We start from the raw sequence: 16,218 nt of genomic DNA, 5'->3' as shown, positions 1-16,218 counted from the left end.
GGGTGGTTGGTGGATAAATGTGAGTTCTATCAGAGCCTCAGTGTTTATTGTCTGCATCTTGGCTGGAGAATCCTGGGAGTTGAACTCCATACATCTTAAACTTGCCAAGTTTGAAAACACGGATGTAGGTGGTAAAAAAGACTGCTATTTTAGACATAGATAGAGAATAGTCTTTGCAGACAGATCTCTCGGATTCAGTTTTTGAAACTCCAGGGGGAAGAATTAAATAAAGTGATATGATGGGGAGGCGGGTGATGGGAAATATTTCTGGGATTTTGTAGAACCACCCATGTTTAGCATAGTGAGTACTAAACTAAATGAGTAAATATTCTTTCCTGGAATTAAGGCAAATTGCTTTAATCTGTACATGGCCTTAAATTGCCTGCCCTTAATTGAACTGCTTGTCTTTTGAAAATATAACCACATATTTTGTACATCCTGTATTATGCCAAGAGGATTGAATAAAATTGCTCCATTATGTTAGACATTAATGCTATTTACATAAACAATCACATATTCTGTGAATGTTTAACTGAATTATAGTAGCCTTTGCCTTCACGGCATCATGTGTTCATTTTAGCTGTACCCAGAGGACTATGTGTATATACATGCCCTGTTCAATGTTTGAACACTTCTTAATTTTCTACTCACAACAAATGACACTTAAAGATGTAATTCTATTTTACTATACAGTGACTGAGATGCTGCAAATCGTAGTTCTATATATGAAATTTGATCGGTTCAGTCATTTGAACAGTGATGGTATTTGGCCAGTAGTAGTCACTGATCCAGATCTTTGCTTGATATTGCAGTTTTGGAGAGATTGATATGTATTTATTTTATTTATTTTATTATTCATATTTCTATGCCGCCCACTCTCCGAGGATTCTGGGCGGCTTACACCAAAGACAGTATACTAAATAGCATATTGCCCCCAACAATCTGGGTCTTCATTTTACCCACCTCGGAAGGATGGAAGGCTGAGTCAACCTTGAGCCAGTGAGATTTGATCCGCTGATTTGCTGAACTAGCAGTCAGCTGAAGTAGCTGCAGTAGTACACTCTAACCACTGCATCACCTCGGCTCTTTGTATGTGATATGACATTCATCATTTGTAATTTTGTAGAAAACTGTACACAGGTATTGTCTTGATTCCTTGTTGTAAACCACCAACAAATTCAGCGAACTACAGACAGGGGAAATACATACCTGAATACTCTACTGTAAATAGATAAACAAATTTATGCTGCAGCTCTCTAACAGCACGATGCTTTAGACTGTTTTGTATTCACCCAAACAAGGTATCTGCAATATTTATAAGGAAATTTAAATTCTCTCTCTTAATTATGAAATTATATTTCCCCATTCTCATTCTTTTTCTTTTAACTGTGTAATAGAAAATACCATAAAGCCATTTATAATACAGTAATATCTCGTGATTCATTCAAGGTTATGATTTATGAAACATTTCAGGTTAGAGGAGGTTAACTGTCTGCTCCTAGAGTTTGGAGAAATAGGCCTGGAGGCTAATACATTCTTCCTTACATCTTTCTGCATTTTCTAATACCAGTTACAGTAGAAAGGTTGGTCCTAAGTATCTGTCTGGCTGTAAATTATTTGGTAGTTGTTATTAATTATATATGAAAGAAATAAGACTAGAAAGTTACAAGAAAATAAGTTCCTTCACCTCATGTGGTTAGCTTTATTTTGCCCAGGTGAGATAATGAATAACTACAGAATCTAAACCATCAGGAGTAGCCACTTCTGTACAGTGTAAAGTTGGGAGGCTATGAGTGGTGTGGGTGTGAGGGAGGGAGGGAGGAAGAGAGAGACCCCCTTCTAAAATCCTAGTGTTAGATGCTGCAGAGATAAACAGTGTGATAATAAGTCTCCCTCTAGTTTATCACAACTTTGTTATAGACAATGGTGGTAATAATGAAGATAAAAATATTGATACACTGAAAATCAAACTACCAAGCTCCAGCATCCTATACATTTAAGCCTCACAATGGAATACTCTGGACTGGAGAACTAGTAGTTACACCAACCACCAGGAGGCAGTACCATTTTCTATTAAATCTAGTAATTGGCCATGCCTAATTTTGTGAGAACAATCACATATTGTCAAAAATCCAAATACTGTATATCTCCAGCATAAAACAGTAACATGATCTTGGACTTCTCTGATCAATGGAAACTCTATAAGTTCATGAAATGCCAGAAATGAGATGATCTCATTTTATCTAGATCTTGTTTTATCTAGAACAGCAGTCCCCCACCTTTCTAGATCCACAGACCGACAGTGGTGGCGGGGCGGGGGGGGGGAGATGATTTCATGTGTGCGCCTGCGGCTTGTGCAAATAGGGCTTTGCTCGCTCACCTGCCACTTGTGTGGTCCAGTTCCCAAAGGACCACAGACCGGTACAGTCCACAGACTGGGGGTTGGGGACCCCTGATCTAGAAGCAATCTAATGGATTTTTCTCATATATTACACAAATTGGTTGATACGATTTGCACCATTCTAGCCTTGATTGGGCATGAAGCCAGCTGGGTAACTAGGGCCAGTCACTTTCTCTCAGTCCCAGGAAGGAGACAATGTCAAACCACATCTGAAAAACCTTGCCAAGAAACCAGTAGTGCTAATTATATTCCTATGGTTGTCTACCAACCAACTTTCCTGGGAAGAAATTCATTTCCCAAAACTAAGGTATCTTGTGAAAACCTGCTGGCCAAACTGAATGAGTACAGCTTATCCATGATTTAAAAAAAAAAATACATAACTTGTAAAATGTGATCTGCAGAAGAGACAGAGTATTTAATGTGACTAGATTATGGTATCATGCTTTTCTCTTGCAAATGGTGTTCACTGCAGTTGCAGCCTTGACCTGAGAGAAAATCAAGAAAACACTCTGCCTGGTGTATTTTAAATACTGGGACAAAGCATCTGCTGCTTGCTTTTCCATTTCCATTTAGGTCTCAGTGAAAGCCGTACCGCCTGCAAAGTGTTCCATGCAACCTGCTGTTATGCTTTGAGGAAATTTGGAAGAAAGAATAGAAGAAAGAAAATATATCCAATTTATTTTTCTCTTCTACCCCTTGCCTGACTTGCCCTAAGTTTCTACTCTCTACTCAGTTTATCTGAGGCCCCCCTACAAAGACATCAGGGCCTCCCAGTTTCTGAAAGGATGTTTAAGGGCCTGCCTTTTATACCAGTAAATGTTTGATCATGTTTAAGGTGAAAGACAGTCTGTTAACTTGGTGAAAGACAGCGGGGATGTCAGATTTTCATCCATAGCTTTTGTGCTATAGATAGAAAGTTTGCTTAGATTCTCAGAATAAGCGGGGGGGGGGGGGGGATCTGGGTCTCACTAGGTCTAAACCTGTTAGTAAAATATTTAACTTCCTTCTTTCCTCTTGCTTCTTTTACATTTTTCTGTTCAGCCTTTAGATCTTCTGATACTCTGATCCATAGCTTTCCGAAGAAAAGATCAAAAATAAATGTTTCTGCTGGAGAGTGTCTCTGCTCTGCCTTTAGGCCACACTAATATAATTAACAGGTATAATGAGGGAGATGAATTTCTCCAAGTCTTGGAAAAATATTGTAAGTGATTCACGTATGCATGTATCCCACATCCCAGGTTATAAGAACCTGGACCAGTGTTAAGAATCAATATGGGATATCCAAGACCCAGATTAAATACTGTAGCTATTGCCAAGCCCTGAAGCCAAGCACCTCATGGAGGTGCTCTGACCTCCATGAGAAAATAAAGATAATCAGGACAATGAAAAAGAGTACTGCTGTAGCCTGTAACATTCTTGCCCTCTCTTGTTGGCCAATATGATTGGGTCCAGAAGAAGACAGCAAAACAATGAAAACAATAGCAAGTTTAAGATGGCCCTTTTAAGGACTGGGTGGAATGGTTGCAGAAAGGATCTTATCCAAAGGCTTTCCAGAATTAGAATTGATACTGATAGGAAAATCAGTGGATTATAATACTCTTCACAATTTAAAGAGATGGTCATCACCATCTCTTTCATTTGTAGGAACACATCTGTGGCATATTATATAAGGGTTGGATGGAAAGAAATGTCTCTAATGTTATAATTTGCCAACAATTAGCAGTATTGACATGCTTGGTCTAATACTTTCTTTAGCCTTTGTCCTTTTACTTTTTTTGGTGAGAAGCTCTTATCAGAAAAAGTTGTGATGCTATGTCATTGCAATGGAAGCTTGTTGTGAATAATCATCAGTTCCCTTTAAGCAATGTTCCATGACTGAATTTTTGACTGAAAAAGTTCCTGGAACTGAAATTTAAATGGGTTAAATGGATATTTTTATGGTGATGATGTTGAATGTATGTGTTTTATAGTGGATGAAGAAATTGATATAAATACTATGTTCTTTGCTTAGTTAAAAAATGTAAAGATGGTGAACTGTGAGCACTAGTGAGGTGCTGACTAGTATGATTAAGAACAAAGTGGCCTATCTGTGATGGCAATTGACAAGATTCACATAAGAAAGATAGATGAACTCATTAAGGACTCATGCCCTCATCACCTCACGCCTGGACTACTGTAATGCTCTCTACATGGGGCTCCCCTTGAGGAGCACCTGGAGGCTCCAGCTGGTCCAAAATGCAGCCACGTGGGTGGTTATGGGAGTGACGTGGTGCTCCCATGTGACTCCCCTCCTGCACGAGCTGCACTGGCTCCCAGTGGTCTTCCGGGTGCGCTTCAAGGTTTTGGTTACCACCTTTAGAGTGCTCCATGGCTTAGGACCAGGATACTTACGAGACCGCCTTCTGCCACCAGTAGCCTCTCACCAGTACGCTCCCATAGAGAGGGGCTCCTCAGGGTGCCTTCGGCCAAACAGTATCGACTGGCAGCCCCCAGGAGGAGAGCCTTCTCTGTGGGGGCACCTGCCATCTGGAATGAGCTCCCCCCGGAGATACGGAGGATCCCAGATTTACGCACTTTCCGCCGTGCCCTCAAAACATTTTTATTCCAGCAGGCTGGACTGGCTTGACTCTCCCTTTTAATTTGCTTTTAAGTTTTATACAATTTGGGTGTTTTTAAATTTGTTTTTTGGGCCAAAATTATTTAATGTACTTTTAAATGGTTTTTAACTTTTGTATAATGTATTTTTATCTTGTGGCTGTTCACCGCCCTGAGTCCTTCGGGAGTAGGGTGGTATATAAATTTAAATAAATAAATAAATAAATAAATAAATAAATAAATAAATAAATGAATGAATGAATGAATGAATGAATGAATGAATGAATGAATGACAATCAGCAGATCCCTCAAAGGGACATTGTTGTCAAGCTTGGAATTTCATTGTTGGTGTTCTTTAATATTAGAAAGTTTGTGCAAGACAGGTTCCTCACAAGCTGATAGCAGAGGTGGAATTCAAGAACTGAAATTTGTCAACAATAATCATGCTACAAGAATGTAGGAGAGAAATTTTTCATGGCATTCTGACAGCTGGGCTCCATAGCTTTACCTATGGAGTTAAAAAAAAAACCTTCAAAACCCAGGTTTCACCAGGAAAAGTAATAATTACAATTTGGGGATACAATGTGCAAGTGATGTTATTTACATGGATTTCCTTGAACTTGGCTCCACTATGAAGTCATAGCATTACACCGGAGCATTCAAGCTTTGAAACAATGATTCATCATAGTTCAAACGCACAAGAAGGAACATTTGCCACAAGCTATACCTCACACCTGACAAGTCACCCAGAGGCAATTGTGGAGTTGGATCTCACCATCTTACATACAATAAACAGTCCAGACTTGTTGCTATATGACTTTCACCTTTTTTCAAAATTTAAGGAATATTGGTTGATTCAGTGAAAGACTCGGTTGAAAAGACAAGGCTTTTTTTTAAATGAAAGCTTTAGGCAGCTTGGCCATCATTAGTAGAAGTGTGTACTAAATTATGTGTATTATGTGGAGAAGTAAATACAGACAATGAATGAGCTCCTTTCAAGGATTATTTTCAGATTTCATTTATTAAAAGATCCCTCTTTAAACCAATATTTATGGAGGCTTACTTTTTATTCAAACCTCCTATAACCTTTGGCATTTAATTTTTTTATTACATTTATAATATTTTATTATGCCACTTCTCTTTAGTCCAAACTCCTCACCAATATGACATTAAATGTAATTCCCAACCTTCCAAGATAAAGGAAGGTTTCATTTTTCCCAAGGTAACTAAATCAGGTGCTTGGGAAAGTGTTCTAGGATACATTTACATGTTTATAATATAAAAGACAAATATAATTACATTCATTTGTATAGGATGTCATTTCATATTTTGCTCTTGACGGGCTGTTCTCAGAAAGGTTCAAATAGCCTTTCAGTTATATTTAGGATTAATATTTCTTGCTTTAAAAGATCTTCCTCAAATACTCTGCATTAATTACTGTTTGAGAAACTGTAGGAGGAAAGACGTTGAGCCTTTTTTTGAGTCAGTGATGCCAAAAATTTAAAAAGCCTTTCCTTAGATAAAGACATTCCACTACTTCACTGCCGCCTCTCCCCAAGCATCAGAAAGCTGTTTCAGAAAGCTCTCTGTAAGTGGATGACAGTCTCTCATACTGCTTTGTTGACTTTTTATTTCCATTGGTTGCCATGCAGTTAATACTGATTAATGAATAGTTTGAAGCTCTTTGATTTGAAATGCTGTATTCAGTTTCGGTATTTTACCATGCCTTTGAAATAGCATTGAAATGCTCCATTAAATAAGAAATGATAAATATTATCGAAGTGGTGCAAATGATCATTTTCAGAGAGGAACAAAGTAAAACAGCTTTGGCCTGGGGATCAAATGGGAAAATTCCACAGCAGAGGGGGCTGCTGGATTGATGGCAGATTCCACTTCCCCACCTCTTGCTCTCTGCTCTCCACCCATCCATCTTTTGGGTTATCATATTGATCAGTGGTGGGATTCAAATAATTTAACAACCGATTCTCTGCTCTAATGACCAGATGGGTAAGTGTAACTCAATGATCATGTGACCGTATGGGCGTGGCCAACTCAATGTCACTTAGGTCGATGGGCACTTCACCTTAGCTGTTACAATGTCATAAGGGTTAACCAGAGAGGCAGTTTCTGTAAGCAGGGCAATAAAGATTAGGCTAGAAACAACACCAAAATGTTTCCTTCCTGCCTTCCTTACAGGATTAGCCCTGTAAAGTGGAAAAAAACAAAATAAGATTTCTTCCAACAATGGGTCCTCCGAACTGCTTAGAAAGTTAACCGGTTCTCCTGAATAGGTGCGAACTGGCTGAATCCCATCACTGATATTGATGCATTATACTTATTGTTTTCCTTTGCCACTGTTTGTTTATTGTTCTATTATTTTACTTCTCTTCTGTTTACACTCCTCTCATTTTCTTCCTTTTAATTATTATAAGCTGTCTAGGGTAGCCCCAGGGTGAGATAGGCAGCAAATAATTGTAACAAATAAAAAATAAATAAATAAATAAATAAAGCATCCGGCATTCGTTAGCATGTAGATCCATTGTACCATTCAGTAGAACGGTGGCTCAATAAGGCATGCAGGAAAATAGATTGCAAATTAAATATACAAGACTGAGTTTTTCAGAGCATTTAATAAGATCAAACAAAATGAGAAGGAAACTTTTCTGATGCTGAAGCCTTCAAGCCTTAGTTTAATTAAAACTAGGGCATCCATTTGTATATCACTGAAAAGTAGACAACATGGAATTTGGGGTCATCTGTGGCAACTTGTTGCCAGGACAACTCCATGTGCTCAGGGCCGGTTCTTGTCTTTTTGGCATCTTCGGCGTAGTCATATTCTGGCACTCCCTATGCTTTGGCTCATCTTCCAATTTTGTTAGGAATTTCAAAAAGGCAATCTTGTTTCTTTTATTTTCTTTGAGTCTTTGAAGTGTATGCTTATGATTTTCAGCTGTGGACAATGTTTTTTTTTCCTCTGATATTTTCAACCTATTTACAGTGAATCACATTAATTCTAATTACATCAGCACCCATTGCTGTCATATGGCAACTATTCTGCAAAATTATATTTAACCTTCGAGCGGGTGTTCTGGCATACAATGTGTGCTGTTTTCGCTTTTCCAAGTATAACTTTGATAAATAAATAGTCCCACAATCCGCTCACTTAGGATCTTCCCATCAGACCTTTGTCTTACTTCAGTAATATTATCAGCTTTTTTTTTTTTTTTTAATTTGATTTATATGCCGCCCTTCTCCGGAGACTCAGGGCGGCTTACAATGCTTTAAGCAATAGCCTTCATTCTTTTGTATATTTTATACAAAGTCAGCTTATTGCCCCCACAAACTGGGTCCTCATTTCACCTACCTTAGAAAGGATGGAAGGCTGAGTCAACCTTGAGCCTTGGAGAGATTCGAACCAGCAGAAATTGCAGGCAGCTGTGTTAATAACAGGGTGCACTAAACCCTTGTACTATCAAGGCTCTTCAAGCTTCTTGAAGTCCATAGATGTAAACATAATTTCTTTTTCATGACTTGCAATGTCTGGTTAGTGATTGTTCACTAGCACTCAAGTGGCCTTGTGGGTGTTTTTGAAAAGTGTAAAAATTCTAAAGCAACAAGCAAAGATTATCAGATTTTATATGCATATTGAGTATCTTGGAAGTCTTTTTAATTTTAGTGCCCCCTAAAATTTGGCACACTGCCTAGATTGGACACTGTGTAGGTTGCTTAGGCCTAGAACCAGCCCTGCATGTGATTAACAAGTAGAAAAGAGCATTATCTGGATTAAAATATATATATTTTTCATACAGAGACCTAATTTGTTTATGACATTTGTGGTCGCTGTTGGTTTAGGGAGCTTTAAAGGGAAATGGTGTTCTTCAGAATTAAACAGACGTTTCAGGTTTAGAGGCAACACATCTCTCCATGCCAGGTGTGGGCAGCAGTGAAAAAAGCCTTCCCTGGACCCGGCAATGTTGGTAAATTATCGTCCGGTCTCCAATCTTCGCTTTGTTGCGAAGGTTGTTGAGAGTGTGGTCGCGCAACAGCTCCCCCAGCACCTGGATGAAACGACGTATCTGGATCCGTTCCAGTCGGGCTTCAGGCCCGGGTACAGCACGGAAATGGCATTGGTCGCGTTGGCTGATGATCTCTGGAGGGCTCGGGACAGGGGGTGCTCCTCTGTCCTGGTCCTGTTAGATCTCTCAGCGGTTTTTGATACCATCGACCATGGTATCATGCTGCACCGGTTGGAAGAGTTGGGGGTGGGAGGCACTGTGTTGCGGTGGTTCTCCTCCTTTCTCTCTGACCGGTCGCAGTCTGTGTTGACAGGGGGACAGAGGTCGACCCCGAGGCCCCTCATATGTGGGGTGCCGCAAGGGTCGGTCCTCTCGCCTCTCCTGTTCAACATTTATGTGAAGCCGCTGGGCGAGATCATCCGTGGTTTCGGGGTGGAGTACCATCAGTACGCTGACGACACTCAGCTGTACATCTCCACCCCGGATCACCCCAACGATGCCCTTGAAGTGATGTCCCGGTGCCTGGAGGCCGTACGGATCTGGATGGGGAGGAACAGGCTCAGGCTCAACCCATCCAAGACTGAGTGGCTGTGGTTTCCGACGTCCCGATATAGTCAGTTGACGCCATCACTGACTATTGGGGGCGAATCATTGGCCCCCACGGAGAGGGCTCGCAACTTGGGCGTCCTCCTGGATTCACGGCTGTCTTTAGAAGAGCACTTGACGGCCGTGACCGGGAGGATTTTTCATCAGGTTCGCCTGATTCGCCAGTTGCGTCCCTTTCTGGATCGGGACTCTTTACGCACGGTCACTCATGCCCTTGTCACCTCCCGCCTGGACTATTGCAACGCTCTCTACATGGGGCTCCCCTTGAGGAGCACCCGGAGGCTCCAACTGGCGCAGAGTGCGGCCGCGCGGGTGGTAATGGGAGCGACATGGCGTTCCCATGTAACACCTCTCCTGCGCGAGCTGCACTGGCTCCCGGTGGTCTTCCGGGTGCGCTTCAAGGTTTTGGTTACCACCTTTAAAGCGCTCCATGGCTTAGGACCCGAGTACTTGCGGGACCGCCTACTACCACCAATAGCCTCCCACCGGCCGGTACGCTCCCATAGAGAGGGGCTCCTCCGGGTGCCGTCAGCCAAACAATGCCGACTGGCGGCCCCCAGGGGGAGAGCCTTCTCTGTGGGGGCACCTACTATCTGGAACGAGCTCCCCCCAGAGATACGGAGGATCCCGGATCTGCGCACCTTCCGCCGCGCCTTAAAGACCTTACTATTTCACCAGGCCGGCCTGGCCTAATTTTCCCCCTCTTTTATAAAAGATTTTAAAATTTTAAATATCTTTTAGTATTTATATATTCAATTTTAAATTGGTTTTAAAAGTTTGGGGTTTTAAATTTGTCAGGGCCAAAATTATTTAATTTGATTTTATTCTATTTTTTAAATTTTGTATTGCATGTGTTTTTATTGTTTGGCTGTGCACCGCCCTGAGTCCTTCGGGAGTAGGGCGGTATAGAAATCTAATAAATAAATAAATAAATAAATAAAAAGGGTGCTTGTCCTTATTATGGGATATTTTCTGAGATCAGAATGCCGAATTAGATGGGCCGTTTTGTCTCATCTGCCCAGCAGGGTTCTTATGCTTTTACCAACAGTGGGAAATTATTTCCTACCCTGAGATATAATTGAGTGAAAGGGGGAAAAAATCTTAAAAGCCCCCAGGTATTCAAAAGCCTCATGACTGATTTTGATTTCTATATTGATTTGAGGAAAATACTTCATTTAACAAAACAAAAGGGAATAGCAGTTTTACCTTCAATTGAAATGGCAATAGGGTGGTGCAGTTATTTGTGACACACACACAAAAAAAAAACACGTTTCTAATGTTCCCTCAATCTCTGCTGATTTTATGAAATTATTCATGCACCTTAACAAGAAGTGTTTCTATGGAAACTGAGAAACTGAACTTTCATTAGGAAACCTACTAAAGAGAAAGAGAGGGAGAGAGAAAGAGCCCAGCTAAAAATATAAATTGCCTTCTGCAGGAGGGTGCATGAATATTCTTGTTGCTCCCTCCTCTCCCTCTCCCTCTTCCCCCTCCCCACCTTTCCATTCTGCATCGTGGGCAGATCCCAGCTGGACTATACACAGCAATAACATGGAGGCATTGTTTACCACTTGCCAGACTCTGTAGGGAGATGTAAAATTCTGCCAGAGCTTTGCAGCTCTCAAGGGGAGGTTTCTTCAGGGAAACAGAGCGTTCAGTGCTGTGTATCATACTAGCTTTTCAGAGTCAAAAATATATAGGTTTTTTTTTTGAGGGGGGAGAGCTGTCCTTAGACTGTGATTCTTCGTCCAATCCAGACAGATCTGAGGCTGTTGCTTTTTTGTATAAAAGTCCCCCCCCGTGTCAGCCCTCCCCCTGAAGACGCATTGGGTGAGATGAAGGAAGTACCAATGTAAGACTGCCTGACTCCTCATCCGTAGCACAGCAGCTGGCACCCCTCTCCCACCCCATTTCCAAATCTCAGAGCAGCTGGATCCACGGGCTTGATCATCCCCTTGCCCACTCCCACTTCAAGGGAATGTGACTGGCTTGGGACCAAAATTCATAAAGACGTGCCTCCCGAACTTTCTGTGTTTTGAAATTGACTATTGAGCCCGTCTTCCTCATTTTTCCTTAACAAAAGTAAAATATGGAAAACAGCAATGACACACAAAAAAAGAAAAAATAAGAGGTGTTTGAGGGGTAGAACATTACCTCCGTAAAAAAGTACAGGTAGTCCTCAACTTACAACCACAATTTCTGTTGCTAAGTGAGACAGTTAAGTGAGTTTTGCCCATTTTTACGACTTTTCTTGCCACCGTTGTTAAGTGAATACTGCAGTTGTTAAGTTAGTCACACGGCTGTTAAGTGAATCTGGTTTTCCCCATTGATTTTGCATGTCTCAAAAGGTGATCACATATCCTGGGACACTGCAACTATCATGAAACAGTTTTCAAGTGTCTGATCATGTGACCATGGGGATGCTGCAACGGCCATAATTGCAAAAACGGTCATAAGTCACTTTTTTCAATGCCATTGTAACTTTGAATGGTCACTAAATTGTTGCAAATCAAGGACTACCTGTAGACCAGGGGTGTCAAATCAAAGTCCACGGGCCGGATCTGCTTAAATCTGCCCCACGGGGCCAGCCTAGAAATATCAAAAGATCAGCCTGTGGCCCATTTTTGGTCTCCAGCAGCACTTTGCTGGCTGAAAATGGGTGCCGCTGAGGCCCCATGGGGCCTCCACGTGCCCTGTTTTGGCCGGCAGGGTGCTGCAGGAGATTTATTTATTTATTTATTTATTTATTTATTTATTTATTTATTTATTTATTTATTTATTTATTTATTTATTTATTTATTAAATTTCTATACCGCCCTTCTCCAAATAGGACTCAGGGTGGTGCACAGCCAAGGTAAAAACAGAGCATACAAAATTTAAAAACAGTATTAAAATAATTAAATATTTTGGCCGTAAATTAAAACAACCCAATTTAAAATCAATTTAAAATTTAACTCAAGCCAGCCCAGCTAGTTGAAATAAATAGGTTTTCAGGGCCCGACGAAAAATCCGGAGGTCTGTTATTGTACGTAACTCTGGGGGGAGGTTGTTCCAGAGGGTGGGCGCCGCCACAGAGAAGGCTCTCCCCCTGGGGGTCGCCAGCCGACATTGTCTGGTGGACGGCACCCTGAGGAGGCCCACTCTGTGCGAGCGTACTGGCCGGTGGGAGGCTATTGGTGGCAGAAGGCGGTCTCGTAAGTACCCCGGCCCTAAGCCATGGAGCGCTTTAAAGGTGGTCACCAACACCTTGAAGCGCACCCGAAAGACCACCGGGAGCCAGTGCAGCTCGCGCAGGAGAGGTGTCACATGGGAGCGCCTCGTCGCCCCCATAATCCCCCGCGCGGCCGCGTTCTGGACCAGCAGGAGCCTCCAGGTGCACCCCAGGGGGAGCCCCATGTAGAGAGCGTTGCAGTAGTCCAGACGGGAAGTGACTAGTGCCTGAGTGACTGTGCGTAGAGAGTCCCGATCTAGAAAGGGACGCAATTGGCGTATCAGGCGAACCTGATAAAAAGCCCCACTGGCCACGGCAGTCAAATGATCTTCTAAAGACAGCCGTGCGTCCAGGAGGACGCCCAAGTTACGAGCCCTCTCCGTGGGGGCGAGTGATTCGCCCCCAATAGCCAGCGATGGCGTCAGCTGGCTATATCGGGACGCTGGAAGCCACAGCCACTCGGTCTTGGAGGGGTTGAGTCGGAGCCTGTTTCTCCCCATCCAGGCCCGCACGGCCTCCAGGCACTGGGACATCACTTCAAGGTGTCCCATCTCCCCCCAACCCACCCACCCCACCGGCCTGCGGAGGAGAACTACAATGCTGATCCAGTCCTCGAAGAAATCCTGCTGTAACACCCCTGATGTATTTTTTAAACCATTTTTTTGTTTTCCTAGGCACCTTGAGAAAGACCCAAATCTGTTCTGGTTTTTACTTGGTCCTTCATTTTATTGTTAACTAGACGATCCATGACCCACTGAGTAATTGTTTCAGAGATGTTTCCTGTGCCTTAAACTGCAGAACAGAATGACCAGAGACAGACAAAAAAGCAGTGGATGCAGGAGCAACTTCCAACTTCTTGCGAGCTTCCCCATTGAGTTTCCTTGAGGAAAATTGGCATGGAATATTGGAAATGATGATCATGTAACCACAACTGTCTCTGGCAGCTTGGCAGCCGCAACTTTCTCAATTTCAATCCCAGAGGAGTAAAAGGTCCAGATTGTGGACACATTCTTTAAGCGATGCATTGTTTTGCTCAATTGAAGATCATAGACAAACAGAAGTGTTTTAGTAGCATATAAATGCTACAATCTGTGGTCACGCTTGTTGTTTCCTATATAGGTTGTTTTCAACTTACGGCCACAATTGAGCCCAACATTTCTGTTGCTATGTGAGACATTTGTTAAGCGAGTTTTTCCCCATTTTACGACCTTTCTTGCCACAGTTGTTAAGTGAATCACTGCAGTTGATGTTAGTAATGCAGTTGTTAAGTGTATCTGGCTTCCCCGTTGATTTTAATTGTAAAGGTTGCAAAAGGTGGTCATGTGACCTTGAGACTTAGCAATGATCATAAGTATGAACCAGTTCCTAAGCATCTGAATTTGATCACATGATCATGGGGAGGCTACAAAGGTTGTAAGTGTGAAAAATGGTCATAAGTCACTTTTTTCAATGTGTTGTAACTTTGAACAGTCAGTAAATGAACTGTTGTAAGTCAAGGACTACTGGTATAAATACAGTGCAATAAATTGTTGTTCATGATTATGCTTCCAAATCTATTGGGTGAAGGGCATTAGGCACTTACTTCAAACATCTTGATAGACAAGTTATCCAACCCACAGCAACTGGGCTGGAATCAGCATCTGGTATCTTTGGCAGTGGGCAGAACCATCACTACTGCCAGCTTGGCCTAGGCCCGTGATGGCGAACCTACGGCATGAGTGCCACAGGTGGCATGCGTAGCCATATCAGTAGCCACACGAGCCCAGCTCCAGCGCACACTGATTTTTGGGATTTCTGGGCCCACCAGAAGTAGGGAAACAGGCTGTTTCCTGCCTCCGGAGGGCCTGGGGGGGGTGGGGAGGGCCTGTTTTTCTTTCTCACCTGGCTCTAGGGCCTCTCTATGAGTCTGGGGAGGGTGAAAATGGCCTTCCCACCCCCCCGGAGGCCAGAAACGGCCTGTTTTCCAACTTCCAGTTGGACAAGATGTGACTTTTTTGCTGTCCCAGCCTCCAGAGCCTTTCCAGGAGTCTCTGGAGGGTGGGGACAGCAAAAAAGTCACTTCCTGTCCAACCAGAAGTTGGGAAATGGGCCGTTTCTGGCCTCCGGAGGGCCTCCAGGGGGGTGGGGAAGGCCGTTTTCGCCCTCCCCAGAATCATAAGAGGCTCTGGATCCAGGTGAGAGAGAAAAACAGGCCTACTGGGCCATCGCGTGCCGGGAGCGGGGGGGTGCGCACACATGCACGGGAACGGGGTGCATAGAATTATGGGTGTGGGCATGCGCGCACGTGACCCCCCCTGCCCCTCCCCTCCTGGCATGCAATGGCAAAAAGGTTAGCCATCACTGGCCTAGGCTAACAGCAGTTGTAGTCCAAGATATTTGATCAGTGGACCTGAGTAAGGGGAAACTTTTTAGGATTCAGAATATTTTCTTTTGTTAAAAAATAAAGACAATAACAAAAAAGAAGTTGTCTTTCTCTTGATCATCCTAAGAGAGACTTCAGTATTTTGGTATCTTTCTGTCAGTCAGGTCTTGAAAAAAACCTGGCCATGGGCCTGTGTATCAACCTTCACAAGTCTATGCATCAGTTTCCTCATATACATTTTGGGAAGGTTTGTTGTAATGCTTTATGGAAGATAATAATCTTGGCATTTATAGTCTTAATGCATCTGGAAGCTACTGGGTTGGGGAATACTGGTTTTATTCTTCAGAGCTAGAATATATTTCTGTCTCAGAGTACAACAATGCAATGCTTTTCACTGCTGTGAATGTTCCAAAAGCAAAATGTTCCATAAGCTTGGGGGATGTTCCTATAAGACACTTTTTGTCCAATGCACCATCTGTGTTCTTATGGCCCAAATCAACATCAAGTACCAGGACATGGTGAAATGACTGGAGAATTTTTCAGTATTTCTAGACATTCCATTGCTGAACCGAGGGTTCTTAAAAGTGTCAAGGGAGAATTGGAATAAAAATTTGAGGAATTGGAGCTCACTAACTAGTAAAAAATATCAGGCTACAAGTTAAATGATACACTGCTTATGTTTAAGGAAATCATTCGGGATACCTTGTTATTACACTTGGACTCTGTATTTGAGAACAAGGGCTATATATAGCTCGGTAGTACAGCTCATAGCATCCATGTTTAGTTCTTAGAATCGCCAAATCAGTCTGAAAAAGATTCTGGGTGAAATCCAAGAAAGAGCTACCATAATTTGCCTGCAAAATTCTGGGCAACCACAGTAATTATAGTTTCGTATGTCACTTCACTGCCATCTAGTGGTTGTCAAGATTTTTGCAGTCTACATATACTGCTACTCTGACCGAGAACGTTAACAATATGGAATATTAGACTGATTCAGTATCTTCTTATTCTCCTGTTTTTATCCATC

General features: G+C 42.4%; 1 protein-coding gene across 1 annotated transcript in view; it reads left to right on the top strand.

Moving 5' to 3' along the window:
- TTC7A (tetratricopeptide repeat domain 7A) overlaps positions 1–16,218 on the top strand; it is a 177,769-nt gene that overhangs the window by 161,246 nt on the left and 305 nt on the right. The window lies entirely within an intron of this gene.

This window comes from Pituophis catenifer, unplaced genomic scaffold, assembly GCF_029215685.1.
Source record: "Pituophis catenifer annectens isolate HBS135680 unplaced genomic scaffold, rPitCat1.0.hap2 SCAF_1, whole genome shotgun sequence".
NCBI lineage: Eukaryota > Metazoa > Chordata > Lepidosauria > Squamata > Colubridae > Pituophis > Pituophis catenifer.
This window is presented reverse-complemented; position numbering and strand designations above follow the sequence as displayed.